A 12,840-nucleotide genomic window follows, 5' to 3' on the forward strand; every position below is an offset into this window, starting at 1 on the left:
GACAAAAGTCTAATATCCAGATTCTACAAGAAACTTAAACTAATTTATAAAACAAACAAAAAGCCATCGAAAGTGGGTAAAGGACACGAACAGACACTTCTCAAAGGAAGGCATTCATGTAGCCAAAAAACATATGCCAAAAAGCTCAAAATCACTGATCATTAGGAAAAGGCAAATCAAAACCACAATGAGATATTGTCTCATGCCAGTCAGAATGGTGATAATTAAAAAGTCAAGAAACAACAGATGCTGGCGAGGCTGCCAAGAAATAGGAACACTTTTACACTGTTGGTGGGAATGTAAATTAGTTCAAACACTGTGGAAGACAGTGGCAATTTCTCAAAGATCTGAAAGAAGAAATGCCATCTGATCCAGCAATTTCATTACTAGGTAATATACTAGGTATATTACCAAAGAATACAAGTTATTCTAGTATAAAGATACATGCATGCATATGTTCACTGCAGCACTGTTGACAATAGCAAAGACATGGAATCAACCTAAATGTCCATCAATAGTAGACTGGATAAATAAAAATGTGTAACATATACAGCACGAAATACTATGCAGCCATAAAAAAGGAACAAGACCATGTCTTTGCAGGGGCATGGATGGAGCTGGAAGCCATTATCCTCAGCAAACTAACGCAGGAACAGAAAGCCAAACACTGCATGTTCTCACTTATAAGTGGGAGATGAATGTTGAGAACACATGGACACGTGGGGGACCAATACACACTGGGGCCTGTTGAGGACAGGGGAAGGGAAAGCATCAGGAAGAACAGCTAATGTTACTGGGATTAATACCTGAGTGATGGGTCTATCTGTGCAGCAAACTACCATGGCACATGTTTACCTGTGTAACAAACCTGCACATCCTGCAAGTTTACCCTGGAACCTAAAATAAAAATTGATAAAATTTTAAAAAAGAAAGACAATTATTTTTTATAGAACCCATGATCTTATACTTAGAAAACCCTAACAAATTAATAAAAAAAGTAAGAGCTAAAAAGTGAGTTTAGCAAAGTTGCAGGATACAAGATTAATGTACAAAATCAGTTGCATTTTATACAATTACAATGAATGAAATTGAAATATAATTTAGAAAACACTTTTCCTTACAGTAGCATAAAAAGGATAAAATACTTAGTAATAAATGTAACCAAAAAGTGAAAGACTTTACACTGAACACTATGAAACATTGTCAAAATAAGTTAAATATGACCTAAATAGACATGTTTATTTAGACATATTATATGTTTGTATATTAAAAGTTAATTTTTTTTTCTTTTTTGAGACGGAGTCTGGCTCTGTCACCCAGGCTGGAGTGCAGTGGCGCGATCTCGGCTCACTGCAAGCTCTGCCTCCCAGGTTCACCCTATTCTCCTGTATCAGCCTCCCGAGTAGCTGGAACTACAGGTGCCCACCACCACACCCGGCTAATTTTTTGTATTTTTTAGTAGAGATAGGGTTTCACCGTGTCAGCCAGGATGGTCTTGATCTCCTGATGCAGGAGGCCTGCCTCAGCCTCCAAGTGTTTTCTTAATTATATTTCAGTTTTGTTCATTGTAATTGTATAAAATGCAGCTGATTTTGTATATTGATCTAAGACAATATTGTTTAAATAACATTTTAACAAATCGACCTCCAGATTAAATACAAATCCATCAAAATTCTTGTTGTCATTTTTTTCTTTCAGAAATGAAAAGCTGATTCTAAAATTCATAGAGAATTGCAAGGAACACAGAAGAATGAAGAGTATCTTTAAAAAGGACAAAACTGGAGGTCTCACACTTCTCAATGCCTGAATTTACTAGTAAACTACACTAATCAAACAGTGTGGTATTATCATAAACATAGACAGACATGGATCAATGAAATAAAACTCAGAGTCCAAAAATAAAACAAACATATTTATGGTCAATTGATTTTCAAGAAAATTGGTAAAAACTCTTAATGAGAAAAAAATATTTTCAATAAATGGTGCTGAGACAACTGAATATTCACAAGTAAAAGAATAAATTTGGACCTCTACATTATGTCATACATAAAAATTAAATCAAAATGGATCGAAGACTTAAATGTAAGAGCTGAAAATATAAAATTCATAGAAGGAAATATATGCGTAAATCTTCAACACTTTACGTTAGCCAGTGGTTGTTGAAACATAGCACAAAAGACACAACCAAGAAAAAAATAAACTGTACTTCATCAAAATTAAAAACAATTTTTGCATCATTGGACACTACAAAGCAATGGAAAAGATAACTCATGGAATTAAAAAATATATTTCTGTATTATATATCTGATAAAAGTCTAGTATCCAGAATATGTAAAGAATTCTCACAAATAACAACTAAAAGATAAACAGCTAATTTCAAAAATGCGGCTGGGCACAGTGGGTTACAACTGTAATCCCAGATTTTTGTGAGGTTGAGGTGGGAGGATTGCTTGAGGCTGGGAGTTTGAGACCAATCTGGGCAACATAGCAAGACACTGTCTCTACAAAAATACCTTTAAAAAAAATTAGCCGGGTGTGGTGGTGGGTGCCTGCAGCCATAGTTGCTCAGGAGGCTGAGGTGGGAAGACTGCTTAAATGCAGGAGTTCAAGGTTGCACTGAGCTATAACATGCCACTGCACTCCAGCCTGGCCGACAGGGCAAGACTCTATCTCAAATAATAATTTTTAAAAATGAGCAAAGGACATAGACATTTTTCCATAAATACATAAAGTCAATAAGCATCTGAAACAATGGTTAATATCATTAGTCATTAAGAATTCAAACCAAGAACTACTCTAAACCCACTAGGATAGCAAGATGAAGAAGATAATAAAAGAAGGAAGAGGAGGAGAGGGGGAAAAAGAGGAAGAGAAGGATGGAGAAGGCAAAGGGAGGAGAAAAAGGTGGAAGAGGAGAAAGGGAGGAAGAAGATAATAAGAAGTGCTGGCAAGGATGTGGAGAAACTGGAATGTTTATACACTACTGATGGGAATATAAAATGGTGCACTTGCTGTGGAAAACAGTATGGCTATTTCTCAAAAAGCTAAAAGTAGGGTTATATCAGATAACTCAGAAATGTCACTCCTAGGTGTATGCCCAAGAGAATTAAACACATATGTTTACATAAAAACTTGTATACAAATGTTGATAGGAGTATTATTAATAATAGTCCCAAATTAGACACAAAGTGTCCATCAAATGATGAGTGGATAAACAACTGTGGTAAATGCATACAGCAGAATATTATTTAACCAAAACAGAAAAAGTACTGATACATGCTACAGTGTGGATGAACTTAAAACCATGCTAAGTTAAAAAGCCAGCCAATAAAGTCCTCATGTTATATGATCCATTTACATAAAATATCCAGAATAGTCAAATTTGTACATGCAGAAACTAGATTAATAATAACAGGGGCTTGGAGTAGAAGGAATAGTGTGTGGCTGTTTATTAGGTGAAGCTTATTTTTTTGGGGTGATAACAATATTCTGGAAGATAGTAGTAATTATTGCACAACATTCTGCATATACTACAAACTGTCAAATTTCACAATTTAACATGGTTAAAATGCTAAATCTTATGTAAATTTTACCCTCCTTTATTTTTTAATAAAATGAATTGTATCAATTTATTTACTGTTCTTACCATATCAGAGTACTGACTATACCCAGTTGTACATTCTTTTTTTTTGGATGTATACTTAGCATGTACACATAAGTGTGTGAAGGTAGGAACTATCTCAATGGTTTTTAGAGTTAGATTATTCATTTGTAACAATATATCTGACCTATCATGGGATCTTAATAAATGTTTGTTGAGTGAAAAATAAATGACTGGCTTTATTCTTCTATGTTCCCCTTGAAAAACCTTAGTGAATCATAGTGAATGGCAGAATAATTTAGTAATAATATAATTAATCAAATTATACCCCAACTTTCAGCTGTTGTGCTGAATTGATATTGCTACAGCTTGTGGTACTTGTGTAACTATTGATCTGGTAATATTTTTTTTTTGACAGTCTTTTTCTGTTGTCCAGGCTGGACTGCAGTGGTGTGATCATGGTTCACTGCAGCCTCAACCTCCTGAGCCCAAGTGATCCTCTTGCCTCAGCTTCCCAAAGCACTGGGATTACAGGCATGAACCACCATGCCAGCCAAATGCATTCTTTTATTAGTAATAGTCAGGAATAAGAATCAGATGCAATTTGTTCACATTTGACAGACAACAATATATATTTAAAGTCTTATCCCAGTGCCTGTTTAATTTTCTATTTCTTTGTCACAGTGCATTCTGATGGGATCAACACCATCAGGACATTCTGCAGAATACTACATTGACACATGTTATTGATACTAGCATGAAATTAGACCAAATAAATACAAATCCACAAATTATTTAGATTATTTGCTAATGCATTTGGGCTTTAGACAATGGAAAGTAAACCTTACAAAAGTTCAGGGATATACTATGCAAGAAAATTTATGTGAGTAGTGGTCTGGAAAATACTTGCAAAATAAAGGACATAATAGTGTACCTTGCACAACCTGCTACTAATAAAAGAATGTAATGCTTGCAGGATTGATTTTTAATAAAACATTCCTCAATTAGGAATGGCAAATTAGATACATTTATCAGGTGATACTGAAGGCTACCAGTTTTTAGAAGTTATAAAGCTAAAAAGGACTTTCCAGCATGTCTAGGACTATATGACCCAGCAGATCCCATGGTATTAGAGATATGTATGTTAAAGAAAGTTTCCATGTGAGAAACCACAAAAAAGCTCCATTAAGAATCTGGAGCTTGTCATCACAGATTATAAGCCATTCAAGACTGAGTGTGAGAGGATCCACAGTATTTGAGCCAATAATTGTACGTGTGTTAGTCCACATACAACTGAAGAGAGAATTGGCTCAAGGAAGGCATATATATATATAAAATCACGGGCAATGGAAATTGAATTCACTCTTTTTTTGGGTACCTGGAAGTAGCAAGATTGGAAGATTACATATAGGAATGTCTAGAAAGAAGCATATGTATGGATTAATGAGTAGATCTAATGAGTAAGAATATTTATATTACATGTTAATGCCAAGCAGAGGCATCAATTGCGTTGGGCAATACACAGTAGAGTCAATAGAATGACTGAACCAAGGATATCAGCCAACCTCTATCTTCAGTCACCATAGTGCCTTCTTAGTGAGCTTATTAATTGAGCAGCTATGGTTAAATATATCAAAGCTATGAATTAGGCATTGAAAATGGCATGGTTTCTTGTAGTAGATTGAAGGATTCGTCACAAACCCTTCCACTCTCATCAATCAACAGGTAATATGTATTTCTCAATTCCTTAATCTGTATTGGCCATGAGAAATGTTTTGATACATTTCATAAGAACAAATATAATGCAAGAAGACACAAGAAAATAGTATCACTTCAGGGGGTGTGCTGTCTCATTTTTCTTACATCTTTAGAAGCAGCCTGCTGGAGAGTGACAGGCCATCTGGGAGAATAACAAACAACAGTGACCTAGCCAAAGCCCATTTCTCGACAGATATTAAAGGCCATTCTAAGTGATCTATATGTCATTTGACCCTCGCTCTGACCAAAGACACATATAAGACTCCAGAATAAATCATCTAGGTCATCCTATACTCCCAGAATAATGAGATTTAATAAATGCTTAATCTTTTAATTCACTAATTTTTGGAGTGGTTTGTAGTGTAGTAACAAGTAACAGATATAGAAATGAGCACCAAGAAATGGAGTGCTGGCAGGGAGTAACTTAAACAGTGGCCTTGACTTTGCAAAGAGTTGGCTTGCAAAAGCAGGAAAAGAGTCAAGGAAGTTGTTGGAAAAGATGTTAACTAGTTGTATAGTTGCAAACAACTGTAAATGTTGTGTTTTTACTAAACCTGTAAGGTAGAAAAGGTACCTAATTAACCATATACCTTAGAAAATGTCCCAGGGAGGGTTAAAAATGGTGGTTGACGTATCATAATTTCTTATAAGAAGATATGAGATAAAGTAATAAACTTCTGAAATAGGATTCCACAAACATAATCTTTGACCAAAATATTTTCTTTATGGAAAAAAAAATAATGTGGTTTGGGTGCAAAACTCAAGGATTCACTGGTCCTGCTTCATATGACATCATCAAAAAAATATGCCAGCCACATAAACAATGGAATAAGCATTGAAGTCATATCTGAAAATTCTACTTTGGAATGACACCTTGAAAGAATAGGGTATAGCCTTTAAAATATGGTAGATAAACAGCAATTATATGATCATTATCTGCAGTAGATAGAATAAATGAATCTAGAAGCAAAACAGTGCAAATAGGATTTGTCCCATTCAGCAACACTGAGTACTCTACTTGGAGAAATATTACTTTTCATTATTGCAACTTTAGACTCTAATCACAAGAACGGACATGATGATAGTCCTCATGGTAACTTTTGGCTCTTTGCATCAGTAAACTAGAATCACAGAAAAAGACTGTCATACTGGGAGGGGTAATTCACTGTAGTCAATGTGAGATCATGGGGCTATTGCAAAATAATGAAGGTGGAGAATTATATGTTTGACACTCAAATAATCTACTGTAAAATATACAAATATAGCAAACATTATCTGAGAAATGCATGCTAATTAGATATTCAAAATCCTTCAGGGATGAAAGCACAGATCACATCACCAGTCAAGCTACCCAGACCAACAGAAGTGTTGGCTAAGAGGAAATAATATTTAAATATGTAGAAAAAAAGAAGGATAATATCAGTTATAGTTTTAGAAACAACTAGAGTGGAAGCTATAGGTCATCTAATTAAACTTTAATTTACTCATTTTTGCAGAAAGTATGATAAATCAGAATCCTAGTGAAGCTGTGACAAGATAAAGTGAGGCTAACGTCAGGAGCAAGCCAGTCAGATTGAAGCACATGATGGATTCTAGTGGATGCTGTTTGGTTTCCCCCCAGCTCACCTTTTATTAGGCAAGTATGTCGATTCACCAACTGTCATAGATTTTAAAAGAGCACTTTTCTCTGGAGAATATTTCTCACCCAAATAGGAGTTGCCTCTTCTGTGAAACTAAGCTTCCTTGCTCAATAGAAAGACCTTATGCTTCAAATGTCAGATTTACATTTGGATAAAATAGCAGTGAAATTTTCTCCAGTGTGGGGGCAACTTATACTCCAGGCCTACTAGCAGGATTAAAGCTGAACCTCTTCAACAGCTGAGGCTGAGGCCACATTCTGGCTGATCTGTTTTTCCCTGATATATCCTGCTGTAAAAGGATAAATGGAAAATAGTTTAGTCTTTGAGGGCTATTTGATATTTATTCCAAATACTCGACTCTGTCATTGTAGCACGAAAGCAATCACAGTCAATAAATAAACAAAGGATGTGTCTGTGCTCCAGTATAATTTTATTTAGCAAACAGGCAGTGGGAGTGTATCATTTAATTCTTGGCAACCATTTGCCAATCCATCTACATCAATTTGGGGAACAATAAATATTAAATGTAGGGTAGTGAGCCAACTATGTACTCAGAGGAAAATGTATAGTCCTAAAAACACTTATTACTGAATTTGGATGAATTAAAATATAAATGACTAAAAATAACATTTTAAAAGATCATGTAAAACAAATAAATTAAGAAAAGAAGGAAGTAAAGGAATAAGATTAGTTATGAATGGATTATAATAGAAAAAATAGTTATTATAATATAAAAAAGAAAGAGCTTTAAAAACTTCAACAGAATAAATCACAAGGAAGCCTAAGATAATATGGACAAAATGTAAATACAAATTTAGAAATGTAAATATGATCAACGTCATTTACATTATTCCACCTGGTGGCAAAAGTTGAAAATCTTCTTGTATTTTTTAAATCCTCTTTATGTTGGACTGAAAGTTGACGAAGAGAGCACATGAAAGTAATAGATAGTATGTAGTAATCTAACACCAAAATTGATTCAAACATTCCAAATAAAAAATCACAATTAAAATGGAGCAATCTAGTAGAAAAATAAATTTCATAGTCACATAGAATACATTTCAGTAATGCAATGATATCTAAACTTTAGGAAACATATTAAATGTATGAATATCTTGATGCATGAAGGAAAAACATTTGGTAAATTGGACATATATTGCTGATTAAAAACAATCAGTATGATAGGAATACATGTAACAATGTGCCATAGAACACATGTACTTTGATTAATGGTGGAACTTTAAGAGCATTCCTATGAAAGTGAGAACTCAGATGGGGCAGCATGTTATCACCACTATCTTTTTCTAACATTTTCTAAAAGTGCCAGTCAATGGAATTTAGAAGAGAAAAAGAATAAGTTGTACAAATATTTGGATTGGCAAGGGAAATTTATTTGTGTATCAGGAAATTACATCAGAATAAAATTTATGTATATGTGTTTTTGCTTAAATATATACATATAAATAAATATATGGGTATATTTGTGTGTATATATACAGATAATTATTAATAAGATATGGTTGAGAAAAGTGACTATTTACAAGTTACATATACAGAGTCAATTGTGGCAAGTGCTTAGACACTGGGTTCCTAGAAAACTGGGTCCAAGATACTACTTTGCCACTTATCAACTATGTAATATGAATATATAGTTAACCTCTTTGAGTATTAGCTTTGTGATCTGATAAACTGAGATAACAATAATACCTACATATTTTTGCTAGTTCGGAAATATTGTTCATTATTCAGTGTAATATTATATATATTTAAATGAATAATATTCAATCTCAAGATTAAGCATGAAAATATCAAATGTAATTACTAAAATGATTATCCAGAAAACTATAACATTTACTGGAGTTTAGTAAAAAAGTTAATAAAATTTGAAAAACTGTGTAAAAGCAAGAGGCAAACGCTGTCCTAAATGATATGTACTTTATAATTCTCCCTTATATTAATGAATATAGATATTTTCTAGTTATACAGTAAACTTCCAAAGTCTCTCTGTTTAATTACTTTAATTTAGGAAATTTTCAAAATGACAGAACAGTCTTTGGAATAAACAGACTATGAAAAGATTCCTAAAATTTCTGTGAAACAAAGAAAAATAATATGAGCAATATTCTCTAGTAATCCAAAAGTATTCTGGTAATCAAAAACGCACCATATAAAGTCAGAAGTGAAAAACTCAGTCAAGCAAGAAAGGGCACTACAGTTAAGAGGGGATGAAGAGATCAAGAGCCGAGGAGAGAGAAAGAGTCAGAGAAGGAGAGAGTGAAAGAGAATGAAAACTAAATTGTTTTCTGAAATCAGTGAGAAAAATATGGGTTGTGAAAGTAGTGTTCATATAAATAGCTATCACGTTAAATTTTTAAAAGCTTATGAATATTTAAATAATTTTTGCCTCAGTAATCTTTAAAAAATAGAGATAAATAAAACTTTCTTTTCCTTATTAGATTAAGAAAAATATAAGTGATTTCAATGCTGATGTAGAAATAATCTACAGTGGGAATGTAATTTGGTGGGACATATATAAGGCAATTTTACAATAAACAAGATGATGTTAAATCTGTGTATAATTTGACTTATCAACTCCACTTCAAGGCCTTTGATCTTAAAATGTATAAATACATACATATATACAAATATGTTAGCCACTGTTTTTTACTTTAATAGCCAAATCTTGAAAGCAAATCAAATATTTAAAATATTTGATGTAATATATTATGGGAAAGCAACTTTTGCAGCCATTTAAGACATTGAATAAATTTATTTATTTACCCAACTTACTTAGCTTTCATTACAAGAAATGCTACATCGAATTTTGACATAATATCACCAAAATTACTATGGACTGTATTATAATGCTTTTTCAATATTTTTAATGAATCGTAGGGAGTAAGGTGACTACTTTTTCATAAGTTGAAATGGAACAATAATTGTGCAATAAGGCAGAGCAAAAAGACAATACAAACCCACTATACTTTCTCTATACTCCCTCTCAACTTTACATATTAATGTGTATATTGTATTTTAGATATAAATCTAAGTCACTGCTAAAATTTATCATACTCATATTTTGTAAAACTAAATGCAGCTGAAAGTAGTTTAAAGAGTTGTTTCTGTCATGTTTTATACCATGGTAATAGTCTTAACAAGTATAACAGAGAAGAAACTTGACTCGAATAGATATGACCCATTTATTTCTTCTTGTTAAATGCATTTCACTATGTCTAGAAATTACTATTGTTATAAAAGTTTTCTGAGTTTTTTTTTCAAGTAATTGCAGACATCATAAATAAACCATATAGTTCTTTTATGTGACTAAAGAACTTTGTGAAACATAAATTACTAAAAGGAAAAGGCTTCCTAATAACACTCGAAAACACTTTAAGGTATCAGAGTGTTAGGTAGGAGAACTGGGAAAGTAGTTATAATAACACTGCCCCACGTGACACCACAGATACTGATGAGAAGCAACACTAGAAATACTTCCAGAAGTAATGGCAAGACTCTAATATTGTCTGAAATGGGCAGTATATGCAAACAACAAACTTAATTGTTTTAAATCTAGCAGTTACCTAAAGAGGGCATAATGAGTCCTAAACTCATTTATTCAGGCCGGATGATTCCAGGAAATAATAAATGTGAAACCCAAATCTACTAAATTTTAAAATATTGTAATTAAAAAAAGCATTAAGAAGTATGTCCACTACCTACATATTTTATTCTCAAATTCCAAAAATAGATTTAATTTTTATTATAATGTTAATATTGAAAATGTTTCAGAAAGTGTTACAGAACAAAATGAAGTGCCATAGTATTATAAGCAAAATTCATGGCTGTGATTAAAATTATATTTTTGTGTGTCAATTTTACTATTTATCAGCTTTTTGACTTTTTATACTACCTAAGATATTTAACTGCTTATTTTTCTAATGCATTTTATATTTTACTAAATCATATGATTTAAAAGAAAAATGAAACATTTATGCTTCTATTACTGTTTTAAAATTAATTCTTGAAAAGCTAAAAAAAATTATCATATTTTTCTATTTTAAATGTGAAAAAATAAAATTTTAGTTTTTGTAAATGCTTTCACTTTGATACCACTTTAAGGTGAGTGGTGGTTTTAAGCACAAGCAAATAAACACAGAAATACATTTCCTTTTTTTAACTAACTTTTGCATTCACTTCATGTCTCTGTGCATAATTGCTGTATTTCTAGAGCTAAAATAAAAGAAAACTTTAAAATTAAGATAATTTTCAAATCAAGAATTACTCTTGATTCACTGTTCCCATAATAATTACTGATTGCATCTGAATTCATTGAGTACTTCATGCAAAATGAATTATGAGTGTTAGCCAAACTTCATAGAGTCAATTTTTTTCATAATTACTTCATGGCAAATATTTTGTATTTGCAATACAAGGACCAAAACAATTAAGGTAAATTATATTTACAAAAGAAATAGAATGAATACCAAAAATATTAAAGACATCCAACTATCACATATAACATATAAATTAAAATTCTACACTTACTTTTAGTTTACATTTGATTGTTTTGACATGTATTTAAAAGTGTCTTACAAAAATTGTATCTTTCAAATAAAATATATATCACATGAAAGTGAGAAGAGGCATAGACTTTGTAAGAACACAAGCAACAAATTACTTAATAAAGCAACATTTAAAAAAAAGAAAAGTAAGCTAAAAATTAAACTTTCAAAATTAAAACACATAAGTAAAGAAAAAGAAACTATAAACAACAAACTGTAGTATGTAGAAAGGAAATAACAGTAGTAATAACCTATGTTAGCTATTTCAGCCAAACAGTTTTAACAAACATATCAGAAAAAGAGAAACACTACTACAAGTAACAATATTCAGTAAGGGATATAAAATCAAAATGGCTTTCAAGCATGGGCGCTCAGATTTTCAGCTCCAGGTTATTTTACAATAGGAAGAGAAAAAGTTTGAAAAAGTGCAGAAAGAACACAAAATAATTTTTAAAAATCAAATATGAAATTTTCTCATTTAGGATTTTACTTTCTTTCCCCGCAAATGTGTAATGAATCGCTAGTAAAAATAAACAGATAAATAGTTCCATAAAATAATATATGCATAAACTCAAAATCTTAGTACATTTGCCTTAAAAATTAGCAGTCAAATATATTTAATTTATGCTAATTCTACATATAATAATCAGATATAATTCTTTTAAAGGTTAAAGAGCTACAAAAGAATTGTCAATACAAAAATGTTCCAAAAGATTGCAAATATTCTGAAAGGCTATAAATGAGTGAGAAAAATAAATGATAGGCTTTTTTGTCATATTGTTTCTAATGGGATACCCTGGGAATAATGTCGAGACTGAGCTTTGTAACTCCGTCATTAATGAAATAAGAGAGAAATAAATAGGATATCACTCTAAATCTGAAAGTTTGTTAAATTAAGATCTATTTAAAATAGATAAAGATTACAATGAGACTTAACCTACATAAAAATAAATTAAGGTACTAAATGGCAAAATGTTAGCAAACAACTTGGTTTCATGTGGACTCTATGCATAATCACAAATGCAATCTAAAGTAATATTTTTTTATATTTATTTCAAATAAATATTGACTTAGTGTCTCTGATTTAGTAGAGGTGATGGATCCATATGAGTCACTTGGAATTTGGATTGTATTATTTTGTTTCTTTATTTGAACATAGTCTCCTTTAAGAATATCTGATCAAAGACAGCAAGGAGTATAACTACTTTTACTACAGTTTTAGAGTTCTTCATCCTGTAGTCAACCCATTTCTTTTCCAAAGAGTAGTGATGGTCATATG

The sequence above is a fragment of the Pan troglodytes genome, chromosome 2 (assembly GCF_028858775.2).
Source record: "Pan troglodytes isolate AG18354 chromosome 2, NHGRI_mPanTro3-v2.0_pri, whole genome shotgun sequence".
NCBI lineage: Eukaryota > Metazoa > Chordata > Mammalia > Primates > Hominidae > Pan > Pan troglodytes.